Source organism: Patiria miniata, unplaced genomic scaffold (assembly GCF_015706575.1).
Source record: "Patiria miniata isolate m_02_andy unplaced genomic scaffold, ASM1570657v1 HiC_scaffold_29, whole genome shotgun sequence".
Taxonomy (NCBI): domain Eukaryota; kingdom Metazoa; phylum Echinodermata; class Asteroidea; order Valvatida; family Asterinidae; genus Patiria; species Patiria miniata.
Genome location: NW_024037068.1, coordinates 22998061 through 23013133, shown reverse-complemented (window position 1 = coordinate 23013133; position 15073 = coordinate 22998061). Strand labels below are relative to the sequence as shown.

Below are 15073 nucleotides of genomic sequence, written 5' to 3'. Positions count from 1 at the left end.
TTTGATTGTAAGGAAGATAAAATATCCTGATCGAGAATTGCAAAAACTACCCGCTACGTTAAATCAACATATTAACATGGGGATCTGTTATTCATGCAGATATACCATGCGATGTGAAACCAACACCAGAGGTTTTTTTTCATTTTCCCCACAAATGCAGCTGTGTGGTTGCGAAGGCTTTAGCGTCCCCGTTGTTAAACAAAGTTTATCCGATTACGTACTTAGACGCTGTAACAGAGCAGTGAGATTCATGCATCCTAAAAAAAATGTCCTTTTGAAAGTTGGGTTTGTCAGAAAATATGCTCAGTGTAAATGTTAAATTATAGCGGAAGAAGAAATGCTAAACTTTATGTCAGAAATAACAAATCGTCGTCATCGATGCCGTAAGGTCAATACTGGTTTACTGGTACAGCTGACCTTAAAGTCCGGAGAAAATCGTTCAAAAAAAGTCCCGAGATCTAAGTACTTATCTTAATCTCTAGGAATCTCCTCGAGTTGTTATTTCACGAGAAGTTGAACACTTATATCGTCTAAGTATATCGGAATAACAAAAATTATGTTAGCATTTTCATTAGCGTCACTCGGTGTGATTTCTCGTGGTTCTCGATATCGACCAATGGAAGCCAGCAAAAAGGGTGATATTTATTAATTAATAACTCGTGAAAGATGGTATTCTGCCAATTTTCAATGCAAACCATAAGGGATAGGAACCTTATGATTATTCATAAGGCTTGTAAAGATTGACAGATATTGCAAACACCAGTGTTGAAACTTTGAAAATACACATAATCAGGCCTATTTTTTTCAATTTACATGAAAAGTTCTGAACAAAAATCATATTTTTAGCAGAATTTTGGATCACAATAAGGGGAAAAAAACCTAAAAGTTGCAGGGAGATATGGTCTTCCAAACGGGAGAAATTAATTTTCACAGATTTCGTCCTCCAACGTGAACATGTCTGTGTATATGTTGTTTCATTCAAAATAAAGTATTACATAACCTTTATAAATCGGCCTTTGCAACCACACGGTTGAATGAGCTGAAGATGGGACTCACGTAAATGCTCCAGAATTTCCTGTTGTAGAAGGGCAGGCCCCACAGTAGCCCCAGGGGCGGCGCGCTGATGTCGTTCCCCATCGGGAGTGATTGGTCGTTGTTATCCAATCCATATCGGAAGAATCCTGTTGAAAAGTTACCCAAAGTTGAAAAGTTTCCAAGACAAATGCTGCTCACACAAAACGCCCGATATTTTCTTCGTTTAAGACTACAGAATATATGTGAAGAAATTACATTGAAGAGGTTGGAGGAAAACCTTAGAATTATGTTCTAAGGAAACCCACAGAATCAGGTAGGACCGAAACCCAATCCACAGATTGGCCCAGGCGGGATTAGAACACCTAAATAAGCCTACCTGTTTCATAATATGGTGGGGGTGGTTGCGCATGCACTGCTATCAGGGTTACCAAAAGTAGGATTCCTACCGAAAGCGAAAATCTAATATCCATTTCGGTTTTAAAAATAAAATATCCAAAGTAAACATCCAAGATGGCGGTTGTCTATCGAATCAAATTCTAATCTGTACACAAACTGATCGACGCTAAACCCATTGGTTCGCTGCGATATGTAGTAAGCCTACAGAAAGTAGAGTCCAGTCTGAAGGGCGCGTATCATCGCTTAGCTTTTGGTGTTAATTATTAACCGGTGGACTATGTATAGTACGGAAGCCCGTTAGTACGGAAGCCCGTTAGGGACAGGTACGTCTTTCTCTTTCACAACGTGTGTCTCCCTCTTTCATGGTAGCTAGCCTCTCTTTTAGGAGGTGCGTCTCTCTCAGTCCATTTTCACAGGGGTGTATTACTCTGAAAGTGTGATTATGTTGCGTGATTATGTGCGAGATAAATAAGTCGCGGCCGCGAAATAAATAAGTCGCGGCCGCGAGTTAATCACACTTAGAGAGAAATACAACCCTGTAAAAATGGACTTGCCCCCTCGAAAGAGCTAGAGAGAGACACACATTATGAAAGAGAGAGACACACGCTGTGAAAGAGAGTTGTTAGCTGCCATGAAAGAGAAACACACCACCGTGAAAGAGAAGCGCACCGATGTGAAAGAGAAAGACGTACCTGGCCCTGACGGGCTTACTTAAAGATAGGACAGATTACTTAAATTTAATAAAAACATCGGATTTTACTTATCGAGAACTTGATACAACCAGGATTATTATTCTTGCACGCCAAAAGGTGTCCCTCGTTGAATATACATGCACTGATTTTCCTGCATCCTGGGCAATGATGTTTTTCTTGAATGCAGTATAAAAAAAAAAAACATTTCACACTGAATTACAGCAGTATAGGCAATCAGTTAGCGTACTGAAATCAGCAGCCTTACCCATATAATCGGTATCACAGGGACATATTTATCAGACTACCGTGCCGTTGGGAACAAATGAATGAATGATTGTATTATTTCGACGTAGAAACCTCGATTAACAACGGTGGTAGTCCAATGGGCTGGATCGACGCTTATGAGGCCATTTAAATAAGAAACATTAATTCTGAACATAGATCTATATATTGGGTTTCAAAGACCAATTTGGGAATTAATTTCCGCTCTTTTTATTTTCTTTTGGTTACTGCTATGATTAGGGAGATCATACAATACAACTACCGGTACTTTGCCCTGCTCCAATAAATTGCGATTGAATTGTGCTTCAGGAAACAGGAAAAGTGCTTAACCTGACAACAGACTAACCTACATGACAGTACATGTAGTATTAGAATGATTGCTACAGGATGGAGTCGATTTTTGAATTCAGCCTTTTGGCAACAGGAAAGACGAATTCAAACGGTGTTGACGAATATTTGATGAGCAGGTGCTTAAAGGGCTCATGAAGTGAATATTTCTTAGGAACATATTTTTGTGTTAATTTCTAATCCATAGTGAACCGAAAAAAATGCTCATTGAAAACATTTGTGAGAAAAATTGCCCTGTGGCTTACTGCCATGAACTGACACGACAACGAATCATTAATGAAAAGAAATGTTACGACAGCGAAATATCAAACATTTTGGCAACTTTTTGTGCATAAACTAATTGCAACTTTGAGGTTGTTGCCAATGTGACATCACACTTTTGCTCATGAATATGGAAATTTGCATTAGCATAAAAACCAAAAAGGCACCAGAATACCCTTGAAAATGGCAAAATGGAAATTGAAAATAAGGTTATAAGGGACACAAAGGTGCATTTTTAAGGATTGCATTAAACAAATTACATTTCATGGGCTCTTTAAAAAAGGTTGACCAAATTTTACAATAAAATGATAAAGAGAGTGATTTTAGCAACTGTATCTAAATGTGTTAATTGTTCAATTAATCGAACAGGAATACTGGAGTAGATGAATTTTATCGTAACTCTGAAAACGAATTAGCCAGTTAAACCTTAACTTGCAGGTTGTTGACCTTACAAATGTATATAAATCCTTCGAGGCAAAAGCTTGCTTGAGCGCCAAACTGGGATTCGTTCAATTTGCGCAATTAAGATCGTTCTAATGCAGCATTCGCTAAAAAAAATGTTTCCCACTACTTTCAGAACAAGACGTCATGGGCCAATTTCACGGCGCTGCTAAGCACAAAAATTTGCTCAGCACAAAAAAGTCTGGCTTATAAAAGCAGATTACCAGCCTAAACTCCATGTGATGTATATTGCTCGTGATTAGTATTCAGCTGTTGTTTGCTTAGCATGAAAATTACATGGAGTCTTGGCCGATAACCTGCTTTTTTGTGCTAAGCAAATTTGTATGCAGGTCTTCTCGGTATCTGGGATGATGACGACACGAATGACCAGCAACAGTTGGGGCCAGTCACGCCAACTCCATCTAACATCGACCCGGAAGTATTTTCTTCTGACCCGGACGTATTTTCTTCTGCTTACAGACCGTCGAGTAGACCCACGTCTTGCTTGCTTTTTAAACTAACCTCGCTTTATAGCATCCCGACTTTCCCTTCTTATTGACATCTTGTGGTACTTGGGGCATGGGGATTAAATTGGAGTGTCGGAACGGCTACATTCTGCGGGGTGAGACGGAACGGATCTGCCAAGACAACGGCGAATGATCCGACAACTCTTGCGAGGCAGGTGAAGCAATGGATTCTCGCCATTGTATCTGTTCATATATAACCGGCAATGCCTTATCAAAGGCCGATGATGGCCGCCGATGGCAGCCAATGTCGTCAACTTGATTTTGGCAAAGGAAATGCAAGGCACTCTTGGTAGTCTCATACCACTGTGATTAACGCATGCGCACACAGCGTGCGCGCTCGGATGTGTTAACTCCAAGTCACCGATTATGAAAAATTAGTCCAATTCAATTTAATATAACATTTATTTATATCTAACCATGAACAAAATACAATTCATATAGCATGTACATTAACGTAAAATAAATATAAATTTTGCATTGGAAAAACAAATAAGTAAAATTGCGCTACTCTGCTTACCTTGAATGGCTATTGAAGAAACGTTAGCAGAGCGAGGTTTCGATCCTCGGACCTCTGGGTTATGGGCCCAGCACGCTTCCACTGCGCCACTCTGCTTTCATTGAATCGCTATTGAAAAAAATCAGAGAGTGTACATTGTATCATATTTAAGGAAAATGAAATAGCAATAATAGAAAACAAAAATCGTTAGCAGAGCGAGGTTTCGATCCTCGGACCTCTGGGTTATGGGCCCAGCACGCTTCCACTGCGCCACTCTGCTTTCATTGACTGCTTACGTAACACAAGAAATATTGAGAGTGTACGTTGTGACCAATATCAGAAAAAAGATATAGCAATGACAGAAAAAAATCCTCGTTAGCAGAGCGAGGTTTCGATCCTCGGACCTCTGGGTTATGGGCCCAGCACGCTTCCACTGCGCCACTCTGCTTTCATTGATTACTTACGTAACACAAGAAATATTGAGAATGTACATGGTGACATAGTCAGGAAAATGAAATAGCAATAACAAAAAAATTATCGTTAGCAGAGCGAGGTTTCGATCCTCGGACCTCTGGGTTATGGGCCCAGCACGCTTCCACTGCGCCACTCTGCTTTCCTTGATTACTTACGTAACACAAGAAATATTGAGAATGTACATGGTGACATAGTCAGGAAAATGAAATAGCAATAACAAAACAAATCTCGTTAGCAGAGCGAGGTTTCGATCCTCGGACCTCTGGGTTATGGGCCCAGCACGCTTCCACTGCGCCACTCTGCTTTCATTGATTACTTACGTAACACAAGAAATATTGAGAATGTACATGGTGACATAGTCAGGAAAATGAAACAGCAATAACAAAAAAATTCTCGTTAGCAGAGCGAGGTTTCGATCCTCGGACCTCTGGGTTATGGGCCCAGCACGCTTCCACTGCGCCACTCTGCTTTCCTTGATTACTTACGTAACACAAGAAATATTGAGAATGTACATGGTGACATAGTCAGGAAAATGAAATAGCAATAACAAAAAAATTCTCGTTAGCAGAGCGAGGTTTCGATCCTCGGACCTCTGGGTTATGGGCCCAGCACGCTTCCACTGCGCCACTCTGCTTTCCTTGATCACTTACGTAACACAAGAAATATTGAGAATGTACTTGGTGACATATTCAGGAAAATGAAATAGCAATAACAAAAAAATTCTCGTTAGCAGAGCGAGGTTTCGATCCTCGGACCTCTGGGTTATGGGCCCAGCACGCTTCCACTGCGCCACTCTGCTTTCCTTGATTACTTACGTAACACAAGAAATATTGAGAGTGTACGTTGTGACCAAGATCAGGAAAAAGATATAGCAAAGACAGAAAAAAAATCCTCGTTAGCAGAGCGATGTTTCGATCCTCGGACCTCTGGGTTATGGGCGCAGCACGCTTCCACTGCGCCACTCTGCTTTCATCGAGTGATTACACAAGAAATATTGAGAATGTACATGGTGACATAGTCAGGAAAATGAAATAGCAATAACAAAAAAAATCTCGTTAGCAGAGCGAGGTTTCGATCCTCGGACCTCTGGGTTATGGGCCCAGCACGCTTCCACTGCGCCACTCTGCTTGCATTGAATCGCTATGGAAAAAAATCTGAGAGTGTACATTGTATCATATTTAAGGAAAATGAAATAGCAATGATAGAAAACAAAACTCGTTAGCAGAGCGAGGTTTCGATCCTCGGACCTCTGGGTTATGGGCCCAGCACGCTTCCACTGCGCCACTCTGCTTTCATTGATTACTTACGTAACACAACATATATTGAGAGTGTACGTTGTGACCAATATCAGGTAAAAAATATAGCAATGACAGAAAAAAATTCTCGTTAGCAGAGCGAGGTTTCGATCCTCGGACCTCTGGGTTATGGGCCCAGCACGCTTCCACTGCGCCACTCTGCTTTCCTTGATTACTTACGTAACACAAGAAATATTGAGAGTGTACGTTGTGACCAAGATCAGGAAAAAGATATAGCAATGACAGAAAAAAAATCCTCGTTAGCAGAGCGAGGTTTCGATCCTCGGACCTCTGGGTTATGGGCCCAGCACGCTTCCACTGCGCCACTCTGCTTTCATTGATTACTTACGTAACACAAGAAATATTGAGAATGTACATGGTGACATAGTCAGGAAAATAAAAAATAGCAATAACAAAAAAATTTTCGTTAGCAGAGCGAGGTTTCGATCCTCGGACCTCTGGGTTATGGGCCCAGCACGCTTCCACTGCGCCACTCTGCTTGCATTGAATCGCTATGGAAAAAATCTGAGAGTGTACATTGTATCATATATAAGGAAAATGAAATAGCAATGATAGAAAACAAAACTCGTTAGCAGAGCGAGGTTTCGATCCTCGGACCTCTGGGTTATGGGCCCAGCACGCTTCCACTGCGCCACTCTGCTTTCGTCCAATGAAATAGGTTTTTGTTATTTAGGGCACATTAAACAGGAGCAAGCAATGCTCGGGTACGGTTGACAAGCTACCTTTGACATGCTAACAGGTATTGTCACAGTGACGATAAAATTGCTGCACCATCAAATTGAACAGGTAGTAATAGTAAGGTGTGGTAGTTTTTCTTCTGAAATATATCACTGCGCTATTCATAATGTGTGTGTATATATTATGTGCCTGCCTACTTCAGCGATACAGCGTCCTCATCGTTGTCATTAAATCTTTAGTAAAGTTGAGATACCGTACGACGACATCTGACAACAAAGTTTTTGACAACATGAAGTTTTTAATTTTTCCATCGGCTTTTTACACAATGATATTGACCAGATTAGGAATCATTCACAAACAGCTTATTTCGAGACAAAACATTGTACTTTGTTTTAACTGTTGAGCCTCTTTTCACGAAAAGGGGCTATTTTATTCACGCCTCTTTTTTTCACGACTCAACAGAGACGTAGAGCGCAGCCCAAGAAGGTGACTCAACCGCCGGCTAGCGCTTATCAACCCGTTGAGACTACGGCTACGGAGGAGCCCGCAGACACTGAGATGAAAACGGACAAGGTGTAGGCACGCGATGAAGGATGCATGCAGAACGAAAGGGGAAAATAACAATAAAGAGCGCCACCTAGTGCTAGACGGTATCCAGTCCTGATCACATGACCAGAGCCCCATGGTGACGGATAATGTCTAATTGGTCACAAGTAAAATCACATGTCAGGTCGTAGGTAATACGACACAAGAAAAACGATAAACAAGAACATTGTGTCACAATTCACAATGCAGTGCACAACCAAGAGTTTGCCACGGAGAGTTTCTTCTTCCCAGTGCATTGTGGGAGATGGTCCACAAAATAGTTCGCAGCGTATGATTCGAGTATCTGCTTGCAGTGCCCTTTTCTGTTCTTTTATCGATATGGTGTTTTTTGTAAGGCGACAGAATGCTATGCCCCAATCTCTAACAAATTAGCTCAAGTTGTCTACTGACACTCATTCAAATGGGCAATATTTTGTCGACCGTAAACTTGAAAAATGGACTCTCCATGGCAAACTCCTGGCGGCGCACTGCATTAATAATCGCCCGAGACTCGTTAAAGCGAATTTTGTCGCTTGACTTGAGGCTAGATGACTACTTTACTGATAAGTGATTTGTGATTTAAATGGGTTTAACTAGGCATGATTAGATTACCAAATTATTTTTAATCTAATCAGTTGAAATCATTTTTATCCAATCAATTGAAATTAAATACAACAATTGAATTCAAACAGTTTTACGATAAAATATGTTGATTTTTCCCCGGTGATTGCGCATAAGTGAATAGTTTTCTCTCAGCTCACCGGTCCTTTTTCTGCATGCTCCGTCATAACATTTGTAAGTTTTTTTTATCTTGTTGGTCTAAGGAAACCTATTCTGCGTTTGTACATGTACTTTGATGCCTTGTTTTCTTGTTTTAATACCACATGGACCCTTGTTATGAATATGATTGGTTACGCGGTTAATTACTTGGTTAGCCTAATTAACTTGGTTAATTTTATTATTTAACATTTTAACTAATCGAGAATGAACTTGTAAATACTAATTGAATTTTTTCACGGGTTTATCTTATTTGGGATGCATCTCAGGCTCGCAATATGTATAACAGCGTGGATTACAGCCTCTATACTGCCTGAACTAGCATTAATTATCAGTTTTAGTGTTGCATGAAATAAAGAAACCAGAACCTAGTGAAAAAAAATGTAATGGGCTACCGAAGTAAAATAAAGAGGGCGCTATTTATCCTTACTGGGGCCTGTAGTTAATCCGTTTGCATTCCTAAAGGGTGCACACCGGTAAATAGGCTTAAACCCATCTGCCGAGCTCATGAATAAAAGTTTTACCCTCAAAAGATTCTATATTAGAGAGTTCTGAGAGGCATAACATTGGGGAATTGAAGAGATATGGCAATGAACCTCTGACCCGGACTTGGGGCTTCATATTCTGAGCATTTTGGATGCAATTGGGCTCGAAAGTGGCACTATTTTGGCATGTTGTGGAGGGATCGTTTTTCAAGATGGCTACTTTTCCACTTGGGAAAAATAGGGGTCATCTTCTTTGAGTGAGAATCCCTCGAAAGGCCAATGGTCATCCCACCACAAAATGAAAAGAAAATGAAAGATGACATGTTGGTCATCATTTTACTGTGCAGCTGAAATACCTGTGAGAGTTCTGAGTTTTTTTAAAAGAATCATAAAGTATGGGCATTAAGCACTAGTGCATATGTCTATGGGAATTTTATTGCATTGTTGCACCCAGAAACCGTATATTTAGTGAAGGCGTGGTTTAGAACAACGGCGAGAGGGGGAATAGGCTGGTCTTGGAATGAGCGGTGGGAACGAGTTTAGCCTCGACAGGGAGGCACCGCTTGCATGCTCAGCATACAGAATCGGTGCATAATACAAGGCTAGTTCACATTGGCAACAAAGATACACATTTTGGCTTAAAATAACACAAAGTTCAGTACATAAATATGCTCGATTGCCCCCCCCCCCCTTATCCTTCTTTACAATGGCACGTCACTTAGTCCGTGCACAGGTACTTGAAGGGTTTGTTGAAATGGAGGAACCCAGCTCTGGATCAGACTTTTGGCATGTGTGAAATACTACCTCCGAGTGTGGGGTTCAAATCGTGCAGGAAAGTCGCTCTCGGATTTGTTTTTGCAATTGGGGATCAGGTACGTGTCAATGGCGAGGGGCTTCAGGGAATACATAAAGGAGTGATTTTCTCAATGGTGGGAAAATTTACCCCTTTGAATAACAAGTAGAAGAGAGCAAATCAAGCTTTAATGTGATGTTTGTCTGGAGCACATTAGAACGTTAGGTTGTGAATTGTTCCTTTTTTGAGTGAGACTATTATCAATGCTGTCTATGCCAATTCATTGAATGGTCTGCACCCACAGTTTCAGTTAATAATTTATGACGATGCCTTTGCATTGTCCGTGGAAGACCCCCCCCCCCTGCAAACATCACACTGCGCGGTATTGGTTGCGCACTAGTGATGAATACAGGACGTTGTGCAAACATACAGCAGGCGAGATAACGGGTACACAAAGCCCGCCCAATAATGCCCGTCCGGTTAATATTCAACCTAATGCAAACAACGCATCATGCCAATGGAATGAGTGGCGCAGAAAAATAAGGGTGCGCTTTTAAACATGTTTCAGTTATATTCTAACTAAAATGTTTTGAAAGGCGTCGGGATAGTACCGCTGACATAATGGAGACCCTGTTTTTCACAATACCCTCGGGAGTGGGCGGGCTAAAAGTTCACGGCAACCATCACAATTTCGTCGTATGCGTGTTGTTATATTTTCTCATGCTAAAACCTCAATCTGACTTCAATTGTCTGACTTCAAGAGCAACAGCTTCACAATACGAATTCTTCTAAGTATTGTTTTTCATCAAGGTTTCTTAGCTTGGGGATTGGGATATTGGAGACCGTTTTTTGCTAAGTTGCTAAAATGCTACTTAGAATTTAAACACTTTGCACCCACTTTTTCACCAGTTTAGTATTAGCAATGTTTAGGTTTTGTGCAAAGTATGACAGTCCGTTATAGACCGGAATATTTGCAGAAATAAAGGATTATTTACGAGTTCGTTTTCTGAGACGTTTGAGACGTTTAGTAATAAACGTTTTTCACAATACCCTCGGGAGTGGGCGGGCTAAAAGTTCACGGCAACCATCACAATTTCGTCGTATGCGTGTTGTTATATTTTCTCATGCTAAAACCTCAATCTGACTTCAATTGTCTGACTTCAAGAGCAACAGCTTCACAATACGAATTCTTATAAGTATTGTTTTTCATCAAGGTTTCTTAGTTTGGGGATTGGGATATTGGAGACCGTTTTTTGCTAAGTTGCTAAAATGCTACTTAGAATTTAAACACTTTGCACCCACTTTTTCACCAGTTTAGTATTAGCAATGTTTAGGTTTTGTGCAAAGTATGACAGTCCGTTATAGACCGGAATATTTGCAGAAATAAAGGATTATTTACGAGTTCGTTTTCTGAGACGTTTGAGACGTTTAGTAATAAACGTTTTTCACAATACCCTCGGGAGTGGGCGGGCTAAAAGTTCACGGCAACCATCACAATTTCGTCGTATGCGTGTTCATATAAAACATATAAATTGTGATGGTTGCCGTGAACTTTTAGCCCGCCCACTCCCGAGGGTATTGTGAAAAACAGGGTCTCCATTATGTCAGCGGTACTATCCCGACGCCTTTCAAAACATTTTAGTTAGAATATAACTGAAACATGTTTAAAAGCGCACCCTTATTTTTCTGCGCCACTCATTCCATTGGCATGATGCGTTGTTTGCATTAGGTTGAATATTAACCGGACGGGCATTATTGGGCGGGCTTTGTGTACCCGTTATCTCGCCTGCTGTATGTTTGCACAACGTCCTGTATTCATCACTAGTCTGTGCGCAAGCAATACCGCGCGGAGTGTGATGTTTGCAGGGGGGGGGGGGTCGTCCACGGACAATGCAAAGGCACTGTCATAAATTATTAACAGAAACTGTGGGTGCAGACCAGTCAATGAATTGGCATAGACACCATTGATAATAGTCTCACTTAATAAAGAAACAATTCACAACCTAACGTTCTAACGTGCTCCAGACAAACTAAACTGTGACGTTTAGTTTGCAAACAACGCATCATGCCAATGGAATGAGTGGCGCAGAAAAATAAGGGTGCGCTTTTAAACATGTTTCAGTTATATTCTAACTAAAATGTTTTGAAAGGCGTCGGGATAGTACCGCTGACATAATGGAGACCCTGTTTTTCACAATACCCTCGGGAGTGGGCGGGCTAAAAGTTCACGGCAACCATCACAATTTCGTCGTATGCGTGTTGTTATATTTTCTCATGCTAAAACCTCAATCTGACTTCAATTGTCTGACTTCAAGAGCAACAGCTTCACAATACGAATTCTTATAAGTATTGTTTTTCATCAAGGTTTCTTAGTTTGGGGATTGGGATATTGGAGACCGTTTTTTGCTAAGTTGCTAAAATGCTACTTAGAATTTAAACACTTTGCACCCACTTTTTCACCAGTTTAGTATTAGCAATGTTTAGGTTTTGTGCAAAGTATGACAGTCCGTTATAGACCGGAATATTTGCAGAAATAAAGGATTATTTACGAGTTCGTTTTCTGAGACGTTTGAGACGTTTAGTAATAAACTCAACAAAGTTGGGGAAATTGTAATTACCGTCTTTCGACCTGAATCTATACTAAGAAGTTTTCTTCTGCCTGAACAGGTCACGCACATCCACAAACTTAAGCTCGTCACGGATTCACACATGGGGATAAAAGTGTTTGGAAATGCTGTGTTATATGATAAACATATAATATGATGGAAAAGAAAAAATATAGTGTGTGGTTATATTTTGAAAAGAAAACAAAGTTATCGAGTCATGGATCCGATCCTCAACACTGACACAGATACTGGCGAATTCTATCAGCATGAATCAACACAACACACGAAATATTATCCATTGTATAATGATCGTCTACCGACAATACTTATAAAAACCTAATCCACCGGTTAATGATTAACACCAAATACCAAGCGAAGATATCGCGCCCTTCAGACTGGACTTTGGAATATTTTTCCAGTTACTGCAGGCTTACTACGTGCGCGGCCAGACCGCATATTGCAGCGCATACCAAATGGGCCAACATTGAGTAGCGTCAGTTTGTGCGCAGGGCGGGATTTGATTCGGCGGCCCACCGCCATCTTGGATTTTTACTCCGGATAGTATATTGTTTGTAACCGAAATGGATGTGAGATTCTCGCTTTCGGTAGGAATCCTGCTTTTAGTAACCCTGATAGCAGTACATGCGCAACCACCCCCACCATATGATGAATCAGGTAGGGTTGTAAAATTATAACGTAGGCCTATAGTTTTGATAAATTCAGGACTTAATACTGAATCATGCATACTGCGGTGTTGTAAGTTTATATTGGAGGGGTAGCGGGACTCAGAGGAGATTGAGTCGAACTAAGTTAGATCCGATTGAAAGGTTCGGACGACTTTTTTTATTGTTTTCGATGGGCCGTTCAATTATGTCTTCACTGAAAATGGAATAGGGCTAAGCCTGAAATTCGTTTTCTGCTAAGCGACTATAGTTTATACGGCACAACTGAATGACATCTCTCATCGGCTTTTTGAAATCGAGTACCGGTCGAATTCATTCGGTTCAGCGTGTGGGTAGTTCAATAGATGATACTCACGCAAAATGCCTAATATAATCAGCAATTTGTTTGTTTGTTTTCTTCGAACGGCATACTATTCCGTACGTGAACCATTGATTTTATGTTATTGTACGTATAATTTTGCCACACAGGGTGTCTCAAAGTAAAATATACCCCTTTTTAAATGTAAATGATCAGAAATGTACTCAATATTTCAGAAAGAGGCAACTACAATGAAAAGCCTAGGATGTCCTTTATCCAATTATATTAAGTTCATTACGTGATTGTCATGGATGAATGGGTAAACACGGCCTTTATGAGAGGTCAAAATCAGCACTGTAACAAGTCAATATCCAATGGAAAAGTGGCAATAGGGACAATGCTAGTGCTTCATTGAAGGAATAAAATGTGACAATCAATGATCACTCAATCTTTTAATTGATTGTGTGGTAAGTTAGAGGATAAAGGTATGGCCCTGTGGCCTTAACATGACCGCCATTTCTGGTAATGCACATCTCACATCGTCGCATCATGTCTCCGACTGCACGTCTTACCATTCCGTGGTATTGACGCTGGTTCACCTCATCCACTATCTCAGTTCTTAACTCCTGAATTTTAGCTGGGGGCGTGGAATAAACGTCGTCTTTCAAGTGACATCACAAGAAACAGTCACCTGGGGATCTTGCGATGGGGCCATTCAACTCGGTGGAAAAAATAAATCACCATATCACCAAATGCTCTGCCAAACGATGCCACACAGCCAGGGCCGGATTAAGTGTTCCATAGGTCCGGGTGAGGCACCAGTGTTCGTAAGCCCTACTCCGCACTAGGCACCCGCACCAATTTCATGTTGATGTACTAAACAAGACATGCCAAACTGATAGTTCTAAAAAAGCATGTTGGCATACTGTGGTGTTTTGTAGGCAATCAAAGTTTTCGTACGCCCAAATGTTTTCGTAGGCCCTAGGCACAGTGCCTACATTTGGATAAACCGGGCCTGTACACAGCAACAAGTCTGTGTGGCGGTGCCTGAGCCCACCACACCCACCGTGAAGCACCAAGTGGCTGTCTTTGGATGATCAGCTTCATCCGTGGTACCATCAAGTAATTGGTCATATCCTACATTAGGCGGGCCTTTGTGCCATAAATTCGTAAATAACAAAAGAGCAACGTACACCTGTCCGCAATTTGTCACCCTGGTAAAAACTTGTCTCAGTGCTGATTTTGATCTTTTTCGTAGAGGCCATTTTGCTCAGTCATCCATGGCAATAACATAATAAAATTAATACCATCGGAGGACATCCTGGCCTTGTTCCTTGTAGTTGTCTCTTTTTGAAATATGCAATATATTTCTTATCATTTACTTTATACTGTATTTTGAGACATTCTGTGCTGTTGCAAAAACTTTTTTTTTCTTTTTTTTTTCAGGATTTATTATAATACAGGCGATAAAAAGGGCATGAAAATGTCTTTCAAACATTTAAAAATCATCAATCATTAACATTTTGCCCTCACTTTAAAGTTCATTTCCATACTTGATGATCCTTACAGAAAAAAAATTGTAGTATAAACATTCAGTAATTATTTATTTGAATGCCAGCCACTATTGTAGACATTTTTGCTGGTCATAGTGACATAAACTTGTGTAGACCTCTAATATTATTAAACACAAGTCAGTGTTTGAATTTCTTAATCTAAATCTGTTCAATTAAGTTTAGCCGGTCAATAAGCGGATGGCGGGGACAAACTCATTCTGCAAACGCAGGAGGGCATGTCATGCGCTCTCAATGGAATAAATCGCTTTGAACGTTGGATATTTTAGTCGTACTGTTTTGTCCCTCCTAAATTGCAAAGAATTATACACGACAGCATTCTGACTTTG

The 15073-nt window shown here is 40.6% G+C and overlaps 14 non-coding genes across 14 annotated transcripts; all 14 read right to left on the bottom strand.

The window, feature by feature from the left end:
* Positions 1-4523: 4523 nt before the first annotated feature.
* Positions 4524-4595, bottom strand: Trnam-cau. The gene has a single exon. It is a non-coding gene; the product is annotated as a tRNA-Met (tRNA).
* Positions 4596-4686: 91 nt separating this feature from the next.
* Positions 4687-4758, bottom strand: Trnam-cau. Its single transcript has one exon. It is a non-coding gene; the product is annotated as a tRNA-Met (tRNA).
* A 96-nt stretch (positions 4759-4854) lies between these two features.
* Positions 4855-4926, bottom strand: Trnam-cau. Its single transcript has one exon. It is a non-coding gene; the product is annotated as a tRNA-Met (tRNA).
* Positions 4927-5019: 93 nt separating this feature from the next.
* On the bottom strand, positions 5020-5091 carry Trnam-cau. Its single transcript has one exon. It is a non-coding gene; the product is annotated as a tRNA-Met (tRNA).
* A 93-nt stretch (positions 5092-5184) lies between these two features.
* Trnam-cau lies at positions 5185-5256 on the bottom strand. The gene has a single exon. It is a non-coding gene; the product is annotated as a tRNA-Met (tRNA).
* Positions 5257-5349: 93 nt separating this feature from the next.
* Trnam-cau lies at positions 5350-5421 on the bottom strand. Its single transcript has one exon. It is a non-coding gene; the product is annotated as a tRNA-Met (tRNA).
* A 93-nt stretch (positions 5422-5514) lies between these two features.
* On the bottom strand, positions 5515-5586 carry Trnam-cau. The gene has a single exon. It is a non-coding gene; the product is annotated as a tRNA-Met (tRNA).
* Positions 5587-5679: 93 nt separating this feature from the next.
* Positions 5680-5751, bottom strand: Trnam-cau. Its single transcript has one exon. It is a non-coding gene; the product is annotated as a tRNA-Met (tRNA).
* A 257-nt stretch (positions 5752-6008) lies between these two features.
* On the bottom strand, positions 6009-6080 carry Trnam-cau. Its single transcript has one exon. It is a non-coding gene; the product is annotated as a tRNA-Met (tRNA).
* Positions 6081-6171: 91 nt separating this feature from the next.
* On the bottom strand, positions 6172-6243 carry Trnam-cau. The gene has a single exon. It is a non-coding gene; the product is annotated as a tRNA-Met (tRNA).
* Positions 6244-6339: 96 nt separating this feature from the next.
* Trnam-cau lies at positions 6340-6411 on the bottom strand. Its single transcript has one exon. It is a non-coding gene; the product is annotated as a tRNA-Met (tRNA).
* Positions 6412-6508: 97 nt separating this feature from the next.
* On the bottom strand, positions 6509-6580 carry Trnam-cau. Its single transcript has one exon. It is a non-coding gene; the product is annotated as a tRNA-Met (tRNA).
* Positions 6581-6675: 95 nt separating this feature from the next.
* Trnam-cau lies at positions 6676-6747 on the bottom strand. Its single transcript has one exon. It is a non-coding gene; the product is annotated as a tRNA-Met (tRNA).
* Positions 6748-6837: 90 nt separating this feature from the next.
* Positions 6838-6909, bottom strand: Trnam-cau. The gene has a single exon. It is a non-coding gene; the product is annotated as a tRNA-Met (tRNA).
* Between the last annotated feature and the right edge of the window lie 8164 nt (positions 6910-15073).